The 18132-nt window shown below is 35.4% G+C and overlaps 1 pseudogene; it reads right to left on the reverse strand.

Moving 5' to 3' along the window:
* Positions 1-3657: 3657 nt before the first annotated feature.
* On the reverse strand, positions 3658-17825 carry LOC149209757 (receptor kinase-like protein Xa21; annotated as a pseudogene).
* Positions 17826-18132: the final 307 nt, after the last annotated feature.

Genomic DNA, 18132 nt, shown 5'->3' on the forward strand with positions numbered 1-18132 from the left:
CTCTTTTCAACCTTCTCTTTTGCAATTTCAAAACTTTCATAGTAATAAGTGTGTCATCAATCAAAGTGCCCTTATAAATTACAAAAAAATAATTCCTAACAAGTTGGCTTTGGTAAATCCATTTGTTGCTATGTGAATCTCTTGATATGGGATCCTTTTCTGCTCTAACCTTTGGATAATTTGTTGCAAGAATCAACATTTTGTATACACTTATTTCCTTTCCAAATGAATATCAAAAGTAGACAACATAGTACAAAAGAAATAACTCCACTCATTAGCAATAATATTCTTTCATAGATGAAAAATGACCTCTTGTTGTTTGAGCCATAGATAATTGGAATGTTTGTGGTCTAAAAAGGCCAGGATTTCCAATGAAGGACATGACAGCTATTCTATTTGGAAAAAACCCTCCACTTTTGGAATTTTCTCCATGAGATTATTGAAAGAAAATTTCAAATATTGAATCATTTCCAAATTCTTGAGAATAATTGGAATTGTCCTTAATAGAGAGTTAGAAGAGAGATATAAGTTCATAAGACAATAAATTTCCAATTGAATTTGGAATAGATCCTAATAATGTATTTTTATATAAATTCAATGAGCATATCGGTGAACATGCTACTTAGAAATTTGAGAAATGAAATATATGTGATTTTCCATTTTGAAATAATAACATATATATACAATTCAACAAACCTCTATCCACTTGAAGCTAGAGAGACAAATTCTACATAAAACCTTAGATTTCATTACTCACTACTTTATGAATACGGCATAGAAAAAAAACATCAATTTCCATATCTCATTGTTTTATCAATAAGATTAACTACCAAATTGAAGTGTTGACTAGGATATAAGGATCATACTACAAGAAGCCAAATATTTGCATGGTCAACAAAACTTCATTGAAAACGGTAAGGAAATCTTTTTAACTTGTGTGCAACAATATATGTAGATAGAAAATTTATAGATGTTATAGTTATAATATAACTAAAAATGATAAAAATACTAAAAATTATAATAAGTCATAGTTTCATAATATTAATTTTCATCCATTTAACATGATTTGTAAATCAAAATTGTATGCTTAAAAAATACATTGTATATAGCACAACATCGAGTTCAATTAATGGTTCACTAATTTTATTTATTAAAAAAAACAAATATCATATTTAAAATTAAAATTCAACTTTTAAATTTTTGTTGATAATTGAAACAAATTATATATAACTTACATTTAAATTTATCAAATTATATATTTAAAAGAATAGAATTGTTGTTGATGTCTCATTAATTTAATTCATATGAAATTTAAAAAAATCGCATTAAAATGGGATTTCAACATTTAAACTATTGTTAAGAACATAAAAAAATATTTATAATTAAAATAATAATCCATTCAGTTATGCTTTAAATATAATATCCTTCAGTTATGTTATCCTTCAGATATGCTTTAAATATTGACATCACAGATAATAATAATAAATCATATCAAGATGTAAATTTTCATCTAGTTAATAAAATGTCACTAAAGAATTTAATTTTCACAGTAATATTAATTATAAATAGATAATAAACACTAATAGAAGTTTGGTTGAATAATTTAAAATAATATTAAAAAAGTAATCAAACTCCAACATAATTCATATAATCAATTCATTAAGCTAAAATATGTGTTTATAAGTCAATTTCATAGCAAAAAGTGTGTCATCAATCAAAGTTCCCTTATCAATCACAAAGTTCCTTGTTGCAAACAAGTTGGTCTTGGTAAATCCATTAGTTTCTATGTGAATCCCTTGATATGGGATTCTTTTCTACTCTAACCTTCGGACAATACGTTTCAAGAATCAACATTTTGTATACAATTATTTACTTTCCAAATGAATCTCAAAAGTAGACAACACAATATAAAAGCAGTAGTCCACTCATTAGCAATAATACTCCTTCATAGATACAAAATGACCTCTTGTTGTCTGAGAGATAGGTAATTGGAAATCTTGTGGTCTAAAATGGCTAGGATTTCCAATGAAGGACATGAGAGTTGTTCTATTTGGAAGAGAAAAAAATCCTTTTGGAATTTCCCCCATGATGTTATTGAAAGAAAATTTCAAACACTGAAGCATTTCCAAATTCTTGAGAGTACTTTGAATTGTCCTTAATAGGGATTTGATAGAGAGATATAAGCTCATAAGATTATAAGTTCTAATTAAATTTGGAATAGAGCCTAACAATGCATTTTAAGATAAATTCAATGACATATCGATGAACATGCTACTTAGAAATTTGAGAAATGAAGTCTATGTGATATTCCATTTTGAAATTATAACATATTTATACGATATTTAACAAACCTCTATCCACTTGAAGCTAGTGAGTCCAACTTAAAATAAAACCTTAGATTTCATCACTCTCTACTTTAAGAATAGGAGCATAGAAAAAAAACCTCAATCTTCATATCTCATTGTTTTATCAATAAGATTAACTATCAAATTGAAGTGTTGAATAGGATATAAGAACTTTACTACAAGAAGCCAAATATCTACATGGTCAACAAGAGTCCTTTGAAAACAACCAGGGTTGAAAGGGTAAGGACGTCTCTTAAACATGTGTTCAAAAATATATGAAGATAGAAAATTTATAGATCATATAGTTATAATATAACTAAAAAAGATCAAAATTACTAAAATCTATAATAAGTCATAGTTTCATAATATTAATTTTCATGTCTTTTAGCATGATTTGTAAATGAAAATTGTATGCTTAAGGAATACATTGTATATACAGTTTCATTCCTGGGTTTTGTCTTACCGAATTTTTTGGGATGGGTCGAGGCTTTTTCTTTCTTTGTTATAGTACAACATCAAGTTATTATATTGAGCAAATTATATATTTAAAGGAAAATACTTCTTATTGATGTATCATTAATTTGATTTATATGAAAATAAATAAATAAGTAAATAATCACATTTAAATGAATTTTCAATATATAAACTATTGTTAATAACATAAACAAATTACTTATAATTAAATTTAAAATAATAATAATCCATTCACTTATGCTACAAGGATAATACAATTAATTTCCTATGATTTTTTTCCTATTTCTTTCCTAGGGGATCTTACTTTGTGGATATGAATATTGACATCATGGCTGATAATAATAAATCGCATCAAGATGTGAAATTTTCATCTAGTTAATAAAGTGTTACTGAAGCATTTAATTTTCACACTAATATTAATTATAAATAGATCGTAAACATTAACAAAAATTTAGTTGAACAATTAAAGATAATATTAAAAAAAGAATCAAACTCCAACATAATTCATAAAATCAATTCATTAAGCTAAAATATGTGTTTAAGAGTCATAGATGTTTTTTTTTAAATAATCATAGCCTTTCAATTATAGAAAAACAAAGAGCGGAATGATTTTTTAAACAACTAAAAATATTGACATTATGAATGGATAATAAAATAAACGAGTTGCAATTTATATAATATTGTGTTGCAAAAGCATGCACTTTTTCTTTTAACAATAATGGAATATAAATATAAATACTAAAAGAGATTTACTTCAATAATTATAAGTTAAAAACCCAAGTGTCATTGTATGAATAATAGCAATATTGAAATCTTCTGGTATTGCAATTTTCACAAACTAAAATGAAGAAGAACTATTGGTATTTGATGCATGTGCATCACTCCTTGTTGCATTTGTATTGCTAAGCAAATTAGATATGCTTTGTCTTAATCTCCTAGAAGCAACTTCATTTGCCCCAATCCTCCCCAATACCGATGCTACATCTCTCATAGTTGGTCGTTCACTGGGTGAATCTTTGGAACAAAGCAAAGCAACCCGTATCAAAGAAAAAATGCAATTGAATACATTATTTTCTTCAAATTCATCTCCATCCACCTCCCTAAGAAGGTTGTGATCAATTACCTCCTTTACTCTACTCGGAAAGGCCAGAGTTACCCACTTGTGCAAGTTAAGTCTCCAGAAAACATATCATTAGTTGGTCGTTTCCTGGTAAGCATTTCCAATAACAAAATGCCATAGTTGTAAATATCTCCTTTGGTAGACACCGACTCACCGAATCCATACTCTGCATTCATGCTAACTGTTGAGCCTCAAACCTGCACTTCTTTACACATCCTCTCAGCCTCCTTTTCCTACTCATTTCCTTCTTTTTCCACTCATTTCCTTCATCAAATTACTCAAATCATTGTATTATAGGACTTTTTACATGATTTGCTAATTATGCTAACGACTGTTGTTGGTTTAGAATTTTGGTACAAAGTGCTGTGATTCCGTAGCTCACACAGGGTTTCCGCAGCTAATCCCGGTTTCCGCAGCCAACCCCGGATTCCATAGTTTTTTTCTTAAATGCTATGTTCCAGGTGTCCTCCGGGTAGAAGAGCCATATGGGCAAGTTCGTGGAACCAAGGACATGGTGTGTGTCCTTCCAGCTCACCCAAACTGGTCATATAAACCCGTGGTCAACGCAAAAGCAAAAACGGTCAAACGGAGGTCATTGGCGGTGGCACAGCTCTGCGTGTTCGGTTTGGAGCACGTAAAGAACAGCTGGCCTCTTCCTCAGCCACGAGGGCCGTGGGAAACAAGAATCCAACAGAAGATTGATATCCCATAACGATCGTTGCCTAAATCTGAGGACAGTGCCAGATTACGTGTTTTTACACAGCTGATAGAATAGCCCACTTTGTGTTAAGTTAGTTTGCTTTCTCTGGTATAAATAAAGCGTCTCTAAACGCTGGATAGTTAGTCTTTTCGTCTTTGTAATCAGTTGTAAACTCTGTTGAGACATATTGTTATAAGTATTTTGTAAGCTCCCCACTGTATTTTTCATATGTGTTGTTAATACATGAGAAGACCATTCTATTTCTAAGCGTGTAACTGATCTTTTGGATTGGTTGAAGTAGGCGGAGGGCCCCTGTCTGCTACAACCACTGTACAGTAGTCTTTACTTTATTTTCTTACATTTCTTCTTTTTGATTTTCATGTATATTAATGTACAGTTTGAATTTCTGCATTTTATTTTCTTTTAACATGTATATTATTGTACATAAACTTTGTATTATGCTGATTTACATTTCTGCACTTTTGTTCATGACTGATCAGTGTGTTTTTGCAGATTTCTTAGGAGCCCGGGACAGTTTTCTTTCTTCTCTTTTTATAACTAGTGGCATTTGTGATCGTCTTATCTAGACTACTGATCTTTATTTTTTATTTTCATTCGTATCATTGCTTTAGTTTGCACTTTACTTTCTGCTCATAGCTTATCAAGTTGTTCATCTTTTGATGGCTCTTTTTATCATAATCAACTAACTTTAGTAGAGCCAAAATATCACTTAGTGCAGCTTGGTTTATTTTGTTTAAAGACTCACATTGCTAACTTGCTCATAACTCTTTCTTACATGATCAATCCAGCTGAAGGCAAAAAAAGGTTAAGGGAAAATTAAGTGGTGTGATTTGTCACCTAGATTTTACATTGCTTAAGATTTAATTCAAGAGTTAAAGTAGTTGTTCTTGTTTTTAATTGATTTAATGTAGATGTCATTTTCATTTTCATTTTCATCAGCAGTAGAGGTACTGGGCCGATGCCATTGGTCTTTTATTTGATGCCTTTACTTTCCTTTAAAGTTTTGATTTCATTTCAGTTATTGTTCAAGCTTTCTTTAGAATACTCTTTAAGTTTCAAGAAATCATTTAGAAGTCGCCACAAACACACACATTCACTCACTTGATTACATCTCCATAACAACACATTAGGAAAGATAAATCAAAAACAAACTAAAAAGATAAAAACGACAAAAGATTAAGAAAAGGTTATCTAAGTACATATAGTACACCTCACTTCATCAGCTTACGAGCCCCGGGTTGACATTTAAAAGTTGCAATTTAGATATCACTAAATTGACCAAACATTTTAGCGTCGTTGCCGGGGAAGTGAAATTAGGTAGCCAGATTCTTAAAAAAAAAAAAACACAATAAAAAAATTTCAAGGAAGGAAATTGATAACATCTCAAAGTATGATCTCCTCTTGCACTTAATGTGATCTGGAGGATCAGAAAAGAGAGAGTTATTTGTTTAATAGTTTCTTGAGTATGCTCTCTTCTTGCACCTAGAGTGACCTAGAAGATCAGAAAGAGAATTATTAGCCCGACTTGAAGAATAAATAAAAAAAAAAGACATGCATAGGGCAAGAGATTCTAGGGGAAGGTTTTTAGCTAGAGCCAAAAGTTCGATTTTTACAACTCCATCTACTTCAAGGAATAGACAAGAGACACCTCCATCATCTCCAACTTACACTCCTAGCCCTAGGATTCCTGGAATTCAAGAAGCAGGAGTCGACTCTCCCATACCTTCCATCGAATCTGAATTAGAGAGAGATCCTTTCCTTCTTTCTCCAGAGAGACAAATTGTAATTGAAGAAGTAGAATCACCTGAAGAAGAGGGAGAAATTCCTTCTCACACACCCTTAGTAGAAGAACCAGAAGACTCTGAAGTCTCCAGGGAAACTACCATGACAGAGGAAGGACCAACTGGATTTGGTAGAGGTAGAGGTAGAGGAGGAGGAGGAAACAATGGAGGAGGTAGAGGTAACAATGGAGGAAATAGGGATGGGGATAACTCATTCGGGTTTCCTATAGTTGATGAGGACTCCCGAGCCACAATGAAAAACATCTCACCATCTGTCCTCCCAAACTTCCATGGGTTTAGGAATGAGGACCCTGAAACATTTCTATTTGAGTTTGAGGTAGTGTGTCAAACTTATGATTATCTGGATGACTCTCAAAAACTCAAATTGTTTCCTTCAACATTGAAAGGATCAGCCTTGAAATGGTTCATGGGATTACTCACTCAATCCATTAGGCCTTGGAATGATATGAAACAGACATTTTTGGATAGGTACATGGACTATTGTATGTCCACGAATCACAAGGATGAGGTATTCAAAATGATGCAAAAAGAAGATGAAAACTTGGAGGAATTAATTAAAATATTTCAATATAATCTGAAAAGAGCAAAAATGAGTAACTTGGATGAGGAGACCTTGAAAGCTCTTTTACTAAAAGCCATTAGAGATGAATGGATAGATCTTTTGAATATGATGGGAAAAGGAGATGTATCTCAACTTCCACCTTCTAATATAGCAGAATTATGTGTCCATCTCTCAAGGGGGAAATCCAAAACTCAAAAAGGGCCTAGAGATCCTTCTCTCATTAGAGCAAATAAATCTGCAACTGGATCGGTAAGTAGGGCTGAGATTGGCAACATGCTTGATTAATTCAAAACTGATATCTTAGGGAGTCTTAGTGAGCAACTAGACACCCTTAAGATTCACAATAAGCAGAAAGCAGAAGCTGAGGCTTTGGCCATCTTTTGCCCAAAGTGTAGAAAGAAACATGCTCTAAGGAAATGTCCCTTGGATGCAAAAGTTGTAGAAACATGTGTAATATGTTCATAGAACCATGAGACCAAGGATTGTCCTTCAATTCTTGGGCTCAAAGCTGTCTTTCAAGAAGATCCAAATACAATTGAATCTCTCTGTTTTGTTGCAAGGAGACCTTGGCAGGGGCAACAAAATCAAGGGTTTAACAACTCTATGAATTTTCAACCCCAACCAAATTGGAATCCTTGGCAACAACCTTGGTCCCAACCTCAAAATTCTTTTCAATCATGGGTACAAGGTATGCAAAATCCTTATGGGAGATTTTCTCAGTTTTACCAATATCCTCCATCTTTTCAAAACCAACAAGCTCCACAACTTCCAAATCAAAATCCACAACTATCATTGTCATTTCCACAACAACAACCTTCCCAATAGAATCCAAATTCTCAACTCTTGCTTCCATTCCAACAGAAGTCAAATCAACTTCCTTCTCAGCCATTGCCAAACCCCAATAATAAAAACCCTCAAAATTCCTACATGATGGAAGGTCAGCAATTTCCTACCTATATGATTGTTCCTCTCAATGAAGTACAACTCAGATCAGGTAGAGTCTTAGATAAACCTTCTATAAATGATCAAAAGCAAAGAATTTTTGAGGAAGAATCTCTTGAAGCCAATAAGGGTTCTGAAGCATCTCTTCAAAACCCAAACACTCAAAAAAAAAAAGAACAAGAATTAACCCCCACAACTCCCATAGTTGAGCAACCTGCATCCTTATCCACACCTCCTTTCCCTGAAAGATTACAAATTTATAAAGGAGTGGAAAAACAAATTTGGTTGCCTGACTATAATTTTCTAGATGAATTGAAAAATGTTTGTATCAAGATCCCCTTGTTACAAGCCATTAAAGAGATTCCTATTCTAGCAAAAACAATAAAGGAGTTGAGTATTAAAAGACCAGGAAGGAAACCAAGAGATACCAGAAGGATCCACCTGGTAGGAAAAATTGCAGATATCATGATGGGAAAAATTACTATGCAGAAATATGTAGATCCCGGTAGTCCAATTGTCAAAACACATATCAATGGGTAGAAATACCAAATACTTTGATTGATTTAGGGGCTACTATCAACATCATGAGTAGATAGACTATGGACCAGCTAAAACTTCCTAATCTTCTTTTTACACCTACTTTATTGCAACTTGCAGATCGATCAATTATTAAACCAGATGGTGTATTAGAAGACATTCCAGTCTCCCTAGACTCTTGGGAATATCCAGTGGATTTCATGATTTTAACCCCCAAGAGTAATCTAGGAGGACATCCTCTTATTTTAGGAAGACCTTGGCTAGCCACAGCTGATGCTTTCATAAGTTGTAGGTCTGGGGATATGTATATTTTTGATGGTAATTCGACAAAGAAGTTCAATCCGTATCCTCCAGCAAAAGCAATTACAGAAATAGGGGATAATGAGTGGGTTGATGATGAAGATACTATACAACCTGTCTTTACCATTTCTGAGATTAGTGAAGATAGTCAAATTCTGAACACATTAGAAAATTTTGAACCATGTTCAGAATATGACCACACACAATTTCAGTTGGATTCTAACATTGAGTGTCTATCATCTAGACAGATGTCTCTTTTCTCTATGGAAGAGTTTGGTAGTTCTGCCATTGAGATTTTTCTAGGAAAAACACTGAATATCAACAAAAAGTTGGAAAAATCTCAACAAGAAGAGCTAACCAAAGTCTTGCAAAAGCATTCTACTGCATTTGCATGGGAATATACAGATATGAAAGGTATTGACCCGAAGACTTGCATTCATCACATCTATATTGAGGAAAATAGTAGACCAATCAGACAACCTCAAAGAAGAATGAATCCAAACCTTAGGGAAATAGTGAAAGAAGAGCTCCAAAAGTTACTTAATGTAAACTTCATTTACCCCATTTCAGATAGCCGGTGGGTTTCTCCTTTGGTTATAGTACCTAAAAAGAATGGTAAATGGAGAGTTTGCATTGATTATAGGGAATTCAACAAAGCAACTTTGAAGGATTACTTTCCTTTACCCTTTATTGATCAAGTATTAGATACTTTAGCAGGTAAAAAGTATTTCTCATTTCTAGATGGTTTTAGTGGTTACAATCAGATTCAGGTAGCACCTGAAGATCAGGACAAAACCACATCTACCTGTCCATGGGGGACTTTTGCTTACCGAGTACTTCCTTTTGGATTATGTAATGCACCCGCAACATTTCAAAGGGCAGTATTAGGAATATTTTCTGATCTAATTCATGATTGTGTAGAGGTCTATATGGATGATTTTACAGTTTATGGTAACTCATTTGAAGAAGCATTAGAAAATTTGGAAAAAGTCCTTATAAGATGTAAAGAAACAAATCTTTCATTAAGTCATGAAAATTTTTCATGATGTTTACTGAAGGGATTGTTTTAGGACATCATATTTCAGGAAATGGAATTAAAGTTGATATATCAAAAGTTGAGGTCATCTCCAAATTACCTATTCCAAATTGTTAGAAAGATGTTAGAAGTTTTCTTGGGTTTACTGGATATTATAGAAGATTTATTGAAAACTTCACCAAGATAGCATCTCCGCTCTTCAAATTACTTACAAAAGACTGTGAATTCAAATGGGATCTTGAATGCCAATCTGCATTTGAAGCTTTAAAAGCAAGGATATCTGAAGCACCCATTCTGAGAGGGCCAAATTGGAAACTTCCTTTCCATATTTCTACAGATGCTTCAGATACAGCTCTAGGAGTTGTCTTGGGAAAAAAGGATTTGGTCCCTTATGCCATTTACTACACCAGTAAAAATCTGACTCCCACTGAGTTAAATTATATTGTGACTGAAAAAGAATTCTTAGTCGTTGTTCATGCAATCAACAAGTTTAGACATTATATAACCGGCTATGAAACTTTTGTCCATACTGATCATTCTGCAATTAGATATCTCATGAATAAACCTGTTACTAATGGCAGAGTTACAAGATGGCTTTTACTTTTACAAGAATTCAATATTACTGTGTTAGATAGACCAGGGAAACAAAATACAGTAGCTGATTTCTTGTCTAGAATCCAAAATACTAATGAAGATTCTCCTGTAGAGGATAAGTTTCCAGATGAATATTTGTTTGCAATAACTACTAAAACCCCTTGGTATGCAGACATTGCTAATTATTTGGTTACAGGGAAGCTACCTCCATACTTATTTCCTAATGAGAAAAGGAAAATAATTCAGGAAAGTTCAAAGTATTCATGGATTTCTAATGAATTGTTCAAAACAGGGCTAGATTGTGTGATCATAAGATGTGTTTGGGAAGATGAAATGCCTGACATCCTTAAGGCATGCCATGATGAACCGTGCGGTGGACACTTTGCTAACAAGAGGATTGCCTATAAAATCCTTTCTTTGGGATATTATTGGCCTTCTCTCTTCAAAGATGCAAAACAATATGTTAGAAGGTGTGACAGCTGCCAAAGAGGTGGGAGACCAACTCTTTCAAATGAAATTCCATTACAACCACAGGCACTCATCGAACCCTTTGAAAAATGGGCTTTAGATTTCATTGGACCTATCAATCCACCATCTAAACAAAAGAAGTATATATTGGTTTGCACTGATTATGTTACTAAATGGGTAGAAGCCAAGGCATTGCCTTCTGCCACTGAAAAATCAGTTGTTCAATTTCTTTTTGAGGATATTTTTACTCGTTTTGGTGTCCCAAGAGAAATTGTAACAGATCAGGGAAGCCAATTTACATCTAACTTGATGGAGAAGTTGATGGAAGAATACAAAATTAAGCATAGAAAATCTACTCCATACCATCCGCAAGCAAATGGTCAAGTGGAATCCACAAATAAAGTTCTTGAGAGCATCATCACCAAAACTGCTCATCTCCATAGAAGAGATTGGGCAGAAAGGCTTCCTGAAGCCTTATGGGCCTATAGAACTACATGGAGGAACACAACAGGACATTCTCCCTATGAACTTGTTTATGGGAAAGAAGTCTTGCTCCCCATTGAGTTTCAAATCAAGACCTTCAAGATGGAAGTTCAGTTGGGGATGAATCTATCAGAAGCCCAAAAGCACAGAATGGAGCAGCTGAATGAGCTAGATGAGATAAGACAAGATGCAATTTTAAGGACTGATCTAGTTCAGCACCAAAGAACTAAGTGGCATGATCGATACATCAAAGAGAAAAAGTTTCAGAAGGGAGATTGGGTACTATTGTTTGATTCCAAGTTTAAGGACTTCAAAGGAAAATTTCAAACTCATTGGCTTGGACCATATGAGATTGATGAAGTCTTTAGCAATGGAGCAGTTCGAGTAAAGACTATTGATGAGTCTCAGACTCCTCTCATTATGAATGGCCACCGATTGAAAGTTTACCACAAGCCACTCTCAAAGGAGGAATTTGTTAAAATATTCCAAGAAGATTCTGCAATGAGGCTGGTGGAGAAGAATTCTTCTCCTCCATCAGCCTAGTTTTTGTTTCTTTCAGTTAAAAAAAAAAAAAGAGAAAAAAAAAAAGTCTCTTGTATAAGCCTGAAAACCAATCTTGAATTGGCAGTCTTATGCAGAAAATATAAGGTGAAAATCAGGGGCACCTGACACTTTGTATTTTCCAAAAAAAAAATAAAAAAATCTCTCTCTCTCTCTTTCCATCTCATTCGCCATTTTAGTTCATCCATCCCATCATCTCCATTCCACTTCATTTTCATTCCATTTCATTCATCTCACTCCATTCCATCAATAAAAGTCCCTCTCAGGACTATTTCATTCAGTTAGTTCTTTTTCTAACTATTTTGTGAAGTGAACAGAGTGTTGTCTCAGTTTCCGCAGCTGGGAACCGTTTCCGCAGCTAACACCAGTTTCCGCAGCTCGAAACGATTTCCGCAGCCAGCACACTCTGTCTCCACAACCAGGACCACTCTGTTTTCAAAAAAAGAAAAAAATCACAGTCAGAGGTATCATCATCAACAAGGATATGAGGCACCTGCAAGGATATGAGGCACCTGCAAGGTCAGAAAGCAATAATGGATCAGAAACCTTAATCAACACATGGCAAACTCATGAAGGTATGATCAAAATTCTTTTCCAAACAACAATTTAATGTCGTTTTATGCATAATTATTGAATCGTGGTAAGAGCCACTAAATACAATGATTTGGCAAGATCACCCCACTCCTCTTCCACGGTAATGCTTAATCCACCTCATACCTCTCTAACGGTCCCCTAATCATCATTTATTCAAAACTTGAGACGAGGCTGCTCCTCCATTACTGACCATACCTCTGTGACGTAACCCAATGTACCACGGTTCTCTTTACCGTCATTTCCGCAGCCAACAATTGAAGACGTGTGCAAGCCACCCGACTCTTAAGGATTCGGCCGTTATTCCATCTACTTATCACTCCATTTACCACATGCATGAACTCATTTCCCGTGTTTATCTTCTACTCTCTCATACTCACACCATTTCCACTCTCATTTCCACTGCAAACTCCACATCTCTGTTCAAACCCCGATTACAGTTTGCAATACGCTTACATTTCGTTACGGCTACTCCACTTACAGCCGTAATCCACCTGTGTTTTTTCTCGTAAGCATCGACTACTCCACTTACAGCCGTAATCCACCCATTTTTCCCGTGAACATCCTCCTTGAGCATCCATACACAGTCAAAGCTTCAGCCGAATTTGAGAGCCGAAGATGGGGAAGCTGCTTAGAGCAGAACCTGAGGGTCCGAAGAATTTAGAAGGGTACCCACAGACGAAGGAGGCACTACAGAAAGCAAAATGGTTAAAGTTTATCCAAGAATTCAAAGGGTATCATAAAGAGGTAACGAAGGCATTTGCCCAATCCTTCAATGGAAATACCGTGGAAGTAGGGGACCTGAAGTTCACAATAACAGAGACCACCATAGCCACAGCAACCGGTTTACCTTAGCAAGGAGAATGATGGTTCAAGAACAGAGTAGTGGAAGATCAGGAATGGAAAAACATGCTTAAGAACCCAGGTATGGACACTTCAATATTCACTAAAGGGATTCTTGTGCATGTAATTAAGGAAGAATGGACTGCATTGTTATTGCTTGTTCAAAAGTTTATCACATGTGAGGGCCGCTTTGGCACTATGTATATGTACCATGCAAGAATTATAATGAATTTCATGAAAGGCCATGCCCTCAACTTACCCTACTTTCTGTTAAGAAGCCTAAAGAAAATGAGTTCCACTGTCCAAAAGCATGTAGGACATATTTAACCCCGCTTGTATCATCACGGGCTCATTAGAATTTTGATTGAAGAGCAGTTGAAAAATAACAAGGATACATGGGAAAACTTTCTAATCAGAAACCATTTCTAAGAGGTAACTGAAGCCTCTAGCAGCTACCCTAGAATCCCAAAAAGAAGTAGGAGAAGAGGAAAAGATGTTGCAGCCCAAGATCCTCCTATAGTAGAAACCCAAGAAATTTCTCAAGAAAAAGAGGAGGGAACCAGAACTAAGAAGCAGAAAAAGGATAAAGGGAAAACAATTGTTCAAGAATCACATCCATCACCTGAACCTTCAGTAGAAGAAGACTCTCAAACCTTGGCTGATAGACTAGCACAACTTCAAGCTGCTGCCCTCTCAAAGAAGAAACAAAAAGAAAAACAAAGTGCCCAGCAAAAGAGCACTAGTGCACAAGTGAGAAGAAGCAGTAGACTTAAAGGAAAAACGAGTGTGACTAAACAATCACATTTCATTGACTTAGGAACACCTGAAAAAGGTCCAGCTCAGCAAGTTATAGAATCAAGTTCCCCACGTGTTGAGTCCACTCCTCCACGTGAAGAAAGTCCCTTTCAGCCAGAGCCTCAAACAGAATTTGAATTTGAACAGAGCCCAAGAAGAACACCTGACATTGACCCTGACCAGCAGGAGGTATACAATTATTTGGAGACCTTAGAGCAATCAGTTGCAGGTCCAAGCACTATATTGCCTCTTGATGAACAGGTCCAGTCTTTAAAACAAGAGGTGTTTGAGCTAGAAGTCTTGAACCGGCATATTAAACAAGAAAACGAAGCATTGAAAGAACAAAGCAAGGTGGACAAAATTGTCCATGACAATACCATGCTTCACTTAGGACTCTGGCAGAAGAAGAACAGAAAATTGAAGAGAAAATGTAAGAAGCTGAGCAGGGCCTTGATCAATTTGAAATTCAAGTGTTTAGTCAGAAAACCAAGGACAATTTTGGCAGCAAGAAGAAAGAGAAGAAGGCTGGATGTTTTGGCAGAAGCATCTGAGCATATGGATTAAAAAAATGACAAAGTTTTGGTTGCATGAGGACATGCAACATCTTCACAGTGGGGGTATGTTGAGCCTCAAACCTGCACTTCTTTACACATCCTCTCAGCCTCCTTTTCCTACTCATTTCCTTCTTTTGCCACTCATTTCCTTCATCAAATTGCTCAAATCATTGTATTATAGGACTTTTTACATGATTTGCTAATTATGCTAACGACTGTTGTTGGTTTAGAATTTTGGTACAAAGTGCTGCGTTTCCGCAGCTCACACAGGGTTTCCGCAGCTGATCCCGGTTTCCGCAGCCAACCCCGGATTCCGCAGCTGTTTTCTTAAATGCTATGTTCCAGGTGTCCTCCAGGTAGAAGAGCCACATGGGCAAGTTCGTGGAACCAAGGACATGGTGTGTGTCCTTCCAGCTCACCCAAACTGGTCATATAAACCCGTGGTCAACGCAGAAGCAAAAACGGTCAAACGGAGGTCATTGGCGGTGGCACGGCTCTGCGTGTTCGGTTTGGAGCACGTAAAGAACAGCTGGCCTCTTCCTCAGCCACGAGGACCGTGGGAAACAAGAATCCAACAGAAGATTGATAGCCCATAACGACCGTTGCCTAAATCCGAGGACAGTGCCAGATTACGTGTTTTTACACAGCTGATAGAATAGCCCAGTTTGCGTTAAGTTAGTTTGCTTTCTCTGCTATAAATAAAGCGTCTCTAAACGCTGGATAGTTAGTCTTTTAGTCTTTGTAATCAGTTGTAAACTCTGTTGAGACATATTGTTATAAGTATTTTGTAAGCTCCCCACTGTATTTTTCATATGTGTTGTTAATACATGAGAAGACCGTTTTGTTTCTAAGCGTGTAACTGATCTTTTGGATTGGTTGAAGTAGGCGGAGGGCCCCTGTCTGCTACAGCCACTGTACAATAGTCTTTACTTTATTTTCTTGCATTTCTTCTTTCTGATTTTCATGTATATTAATGTACAGTTTGAATTGCTGCATTTTATTTTCTTTTAACATGTATATTATTGTACATAAACTTTGAATTATGCTGATTTACATTTCTGCACTTTTGTTCATGACTGATCAGTGTGTTTTTGCAGATTTCTTAGGAGCCCAGGACAGTTTTCTTTCTTCTCTTTTTACAACTAGTGGCATTTGTGATCGTCTTATCTAGACTGCTGATCTTTATTTTTTATTTTCATTAGTATCATTGCTTTAGTTTGCACTTTACTTTCTGCTCATAGCTTATCAAGTTGTTCATCTTTTGATGGCTCTTTTTATCATAATCAACTAACTTTAGTAGAGCCAAAATATCACTTAGTGCAGCTTGGTTTATTTTGTTTTAAGACTCACATTGCTAACTTGCTCATAACTCTTTCTTACATGATCAATCCAGCTGAAGGCAAAAAAGGTTAAGGGAAAATTAAGTGGTGTGATTTGTCACCTAGATTTTACATTGCTTAAGATTTAATTGAAGAGTTAAAGTAGTTGTTCTTGTTTTTAATTGAGTTAATGTAGATGTCATTTTCATTTTCATTTTCATTAGCAGTAGAGGTACTGGGCTGATGCCATTGGTCTTTTATTTGATGCCTTTACTTTCCTTTAAAGTTTTGATTTCATTTCAGTTATCGTTCAAGCTTTCTTTAGAATACTCTTTAAGTTTCAAGAAATCATTTAGAAGTCGCCACAAACACACACATTCACTCGCTTGATTACATCTCCATCACATCAAATTAGGAAAGATAAATCAAAAACAAACTAAAAAGATAAAAACGACAAAAGATTAAGAAAAGGTTATCTAAGTACATATAGTACACCTCACTTCATCAGCTTACGAGCCCCGGGTTGACATTTAAAAGTTGCAATTTAGATATCACTAAATTGACCAAACAATAACATTCACCAAATTTTACTCTATTGGCCCATATAAAAATGTTGATGAGACATTTAGAAATGAAAAGGAAACATTTAACATTCTAAATGTCATAAATGGTGCAATATAGCCCATAGATCCTCTTAAAGAAAGTGATGAAGTAAGTGACTTGGTGGAGGTTTCATCAACTAATCTTGCAATACCAAAATCAGTTACATGCCCCAACATGTCTTCATCAATAAGCACATTATTGGGTTTTAAATCACAATGAACTACTTGCACAAAAGAATCATGATGGAGATATTCAATGGCATGGGCCACATCTATTGCAATGTCCAATCGTGTCTTTAGTCCCATTTCAAAAGCATCTTCACCATTGTTGTCATTTGTACTAGGATACAAATGCTTCTCCAGGCTTCCATTAGACATAAATTTGAAGACTAAACCTTTGAAATCAATGTTGCAACACGAGGTTATGATTTTCACCAGATTTAGATGTCGAACCTTTTGCAAGATGCTACATTCTGCTTTAAAACTCTTTTCAGCCTTGTCCTTTAACAACTGGAAAAATTTTACAGCAACAAGTGTGCCATCACTCAAAATTCCTTTATAAACAGAACCAAAATTCCCTGTTCCTAATAAGTTGGTCTCAGCAAATCCATTAGTTGCTATATGAAGCTCTTGATATGAGATCCTTTTGTGCTCCAACCTTTGCAAAATGGCTTGTGAGGAATCAAATTTTTGCACAGGCATATTTCTTTTCCAAAGGAATCCCAAAAGTAAACAACATAATATAAAAGCAACAACTCCACTCACTGGCAGTATCAGTCTTTTCACAAGTGCAAAATGATGTTTTGGTGTTTGACATGTAGGCAGTTGAAATAGTTGCGGTCCACAAAGGCCAGGATTTCCAATTAGGGACATGACAATTGTTCTATTTGCAAAAAACCCTCCTTCTGGAATTTCCCCTGTGAAATTATTGAAAGACAAATTCAAGCTTTGAAGCATTTTCAAATTCTTGAGTGTGACCACTGGTATTACACCTGATAAGCTGTTGGAAGAGAGGTTTAGGCTTGCAAGGCTTTGTAAATTTCCAAGTGACTCAGGAATAGACCCTTGGAAGGAATTGTGAGATAAGTTCAATAATTGTAGCTCATTGCAACTTCCAAGTGCAGGGGGGATTGCCCCAGTCAATTGATTGAAAGAAGTGTCTATAGCTTGAGCCATTGCAATTTTACCAATCTCAGTGGGCAAGGAACCTTCTAATAAATTCCATGACACATTCAAATAGAACTGTAGATTAGAAAATTTCCCAATTTCATGTGGTATACTTCCGGAGAGCCTATTGTGAGATAGGTCAAGCAATTCCAAATTTATACAATCTCCTAAGCTGGAAGGTATGGTCCCTGATAACTTATTGTGATGAAGATGGAGTCTTCTTAGTTGTTTAAGGAGTGAAAGGGAATTTGGAATCTTTCCGGAGAGACTATTTCCACTAAGGTCCAAGAGACCAAGGTGTTGTAAGCTTTCAAAA

The sequence above is a fragment of the Pinus tabuliformis genome, chromosome 1_2, assembly GCF_031772625.1.
Source record: "Pinus tabuliformis cultivar Carrire ecotype Pingquan chromosome 1_2, CPIR1, whole genome shotgun sequence".
Lineage (NCBI taxonomy): Eukaryota > Viridiplantae > Streptophyta > Pinopsida > Pinales > Pinaceae > Pinus > Pinus tabuliformis.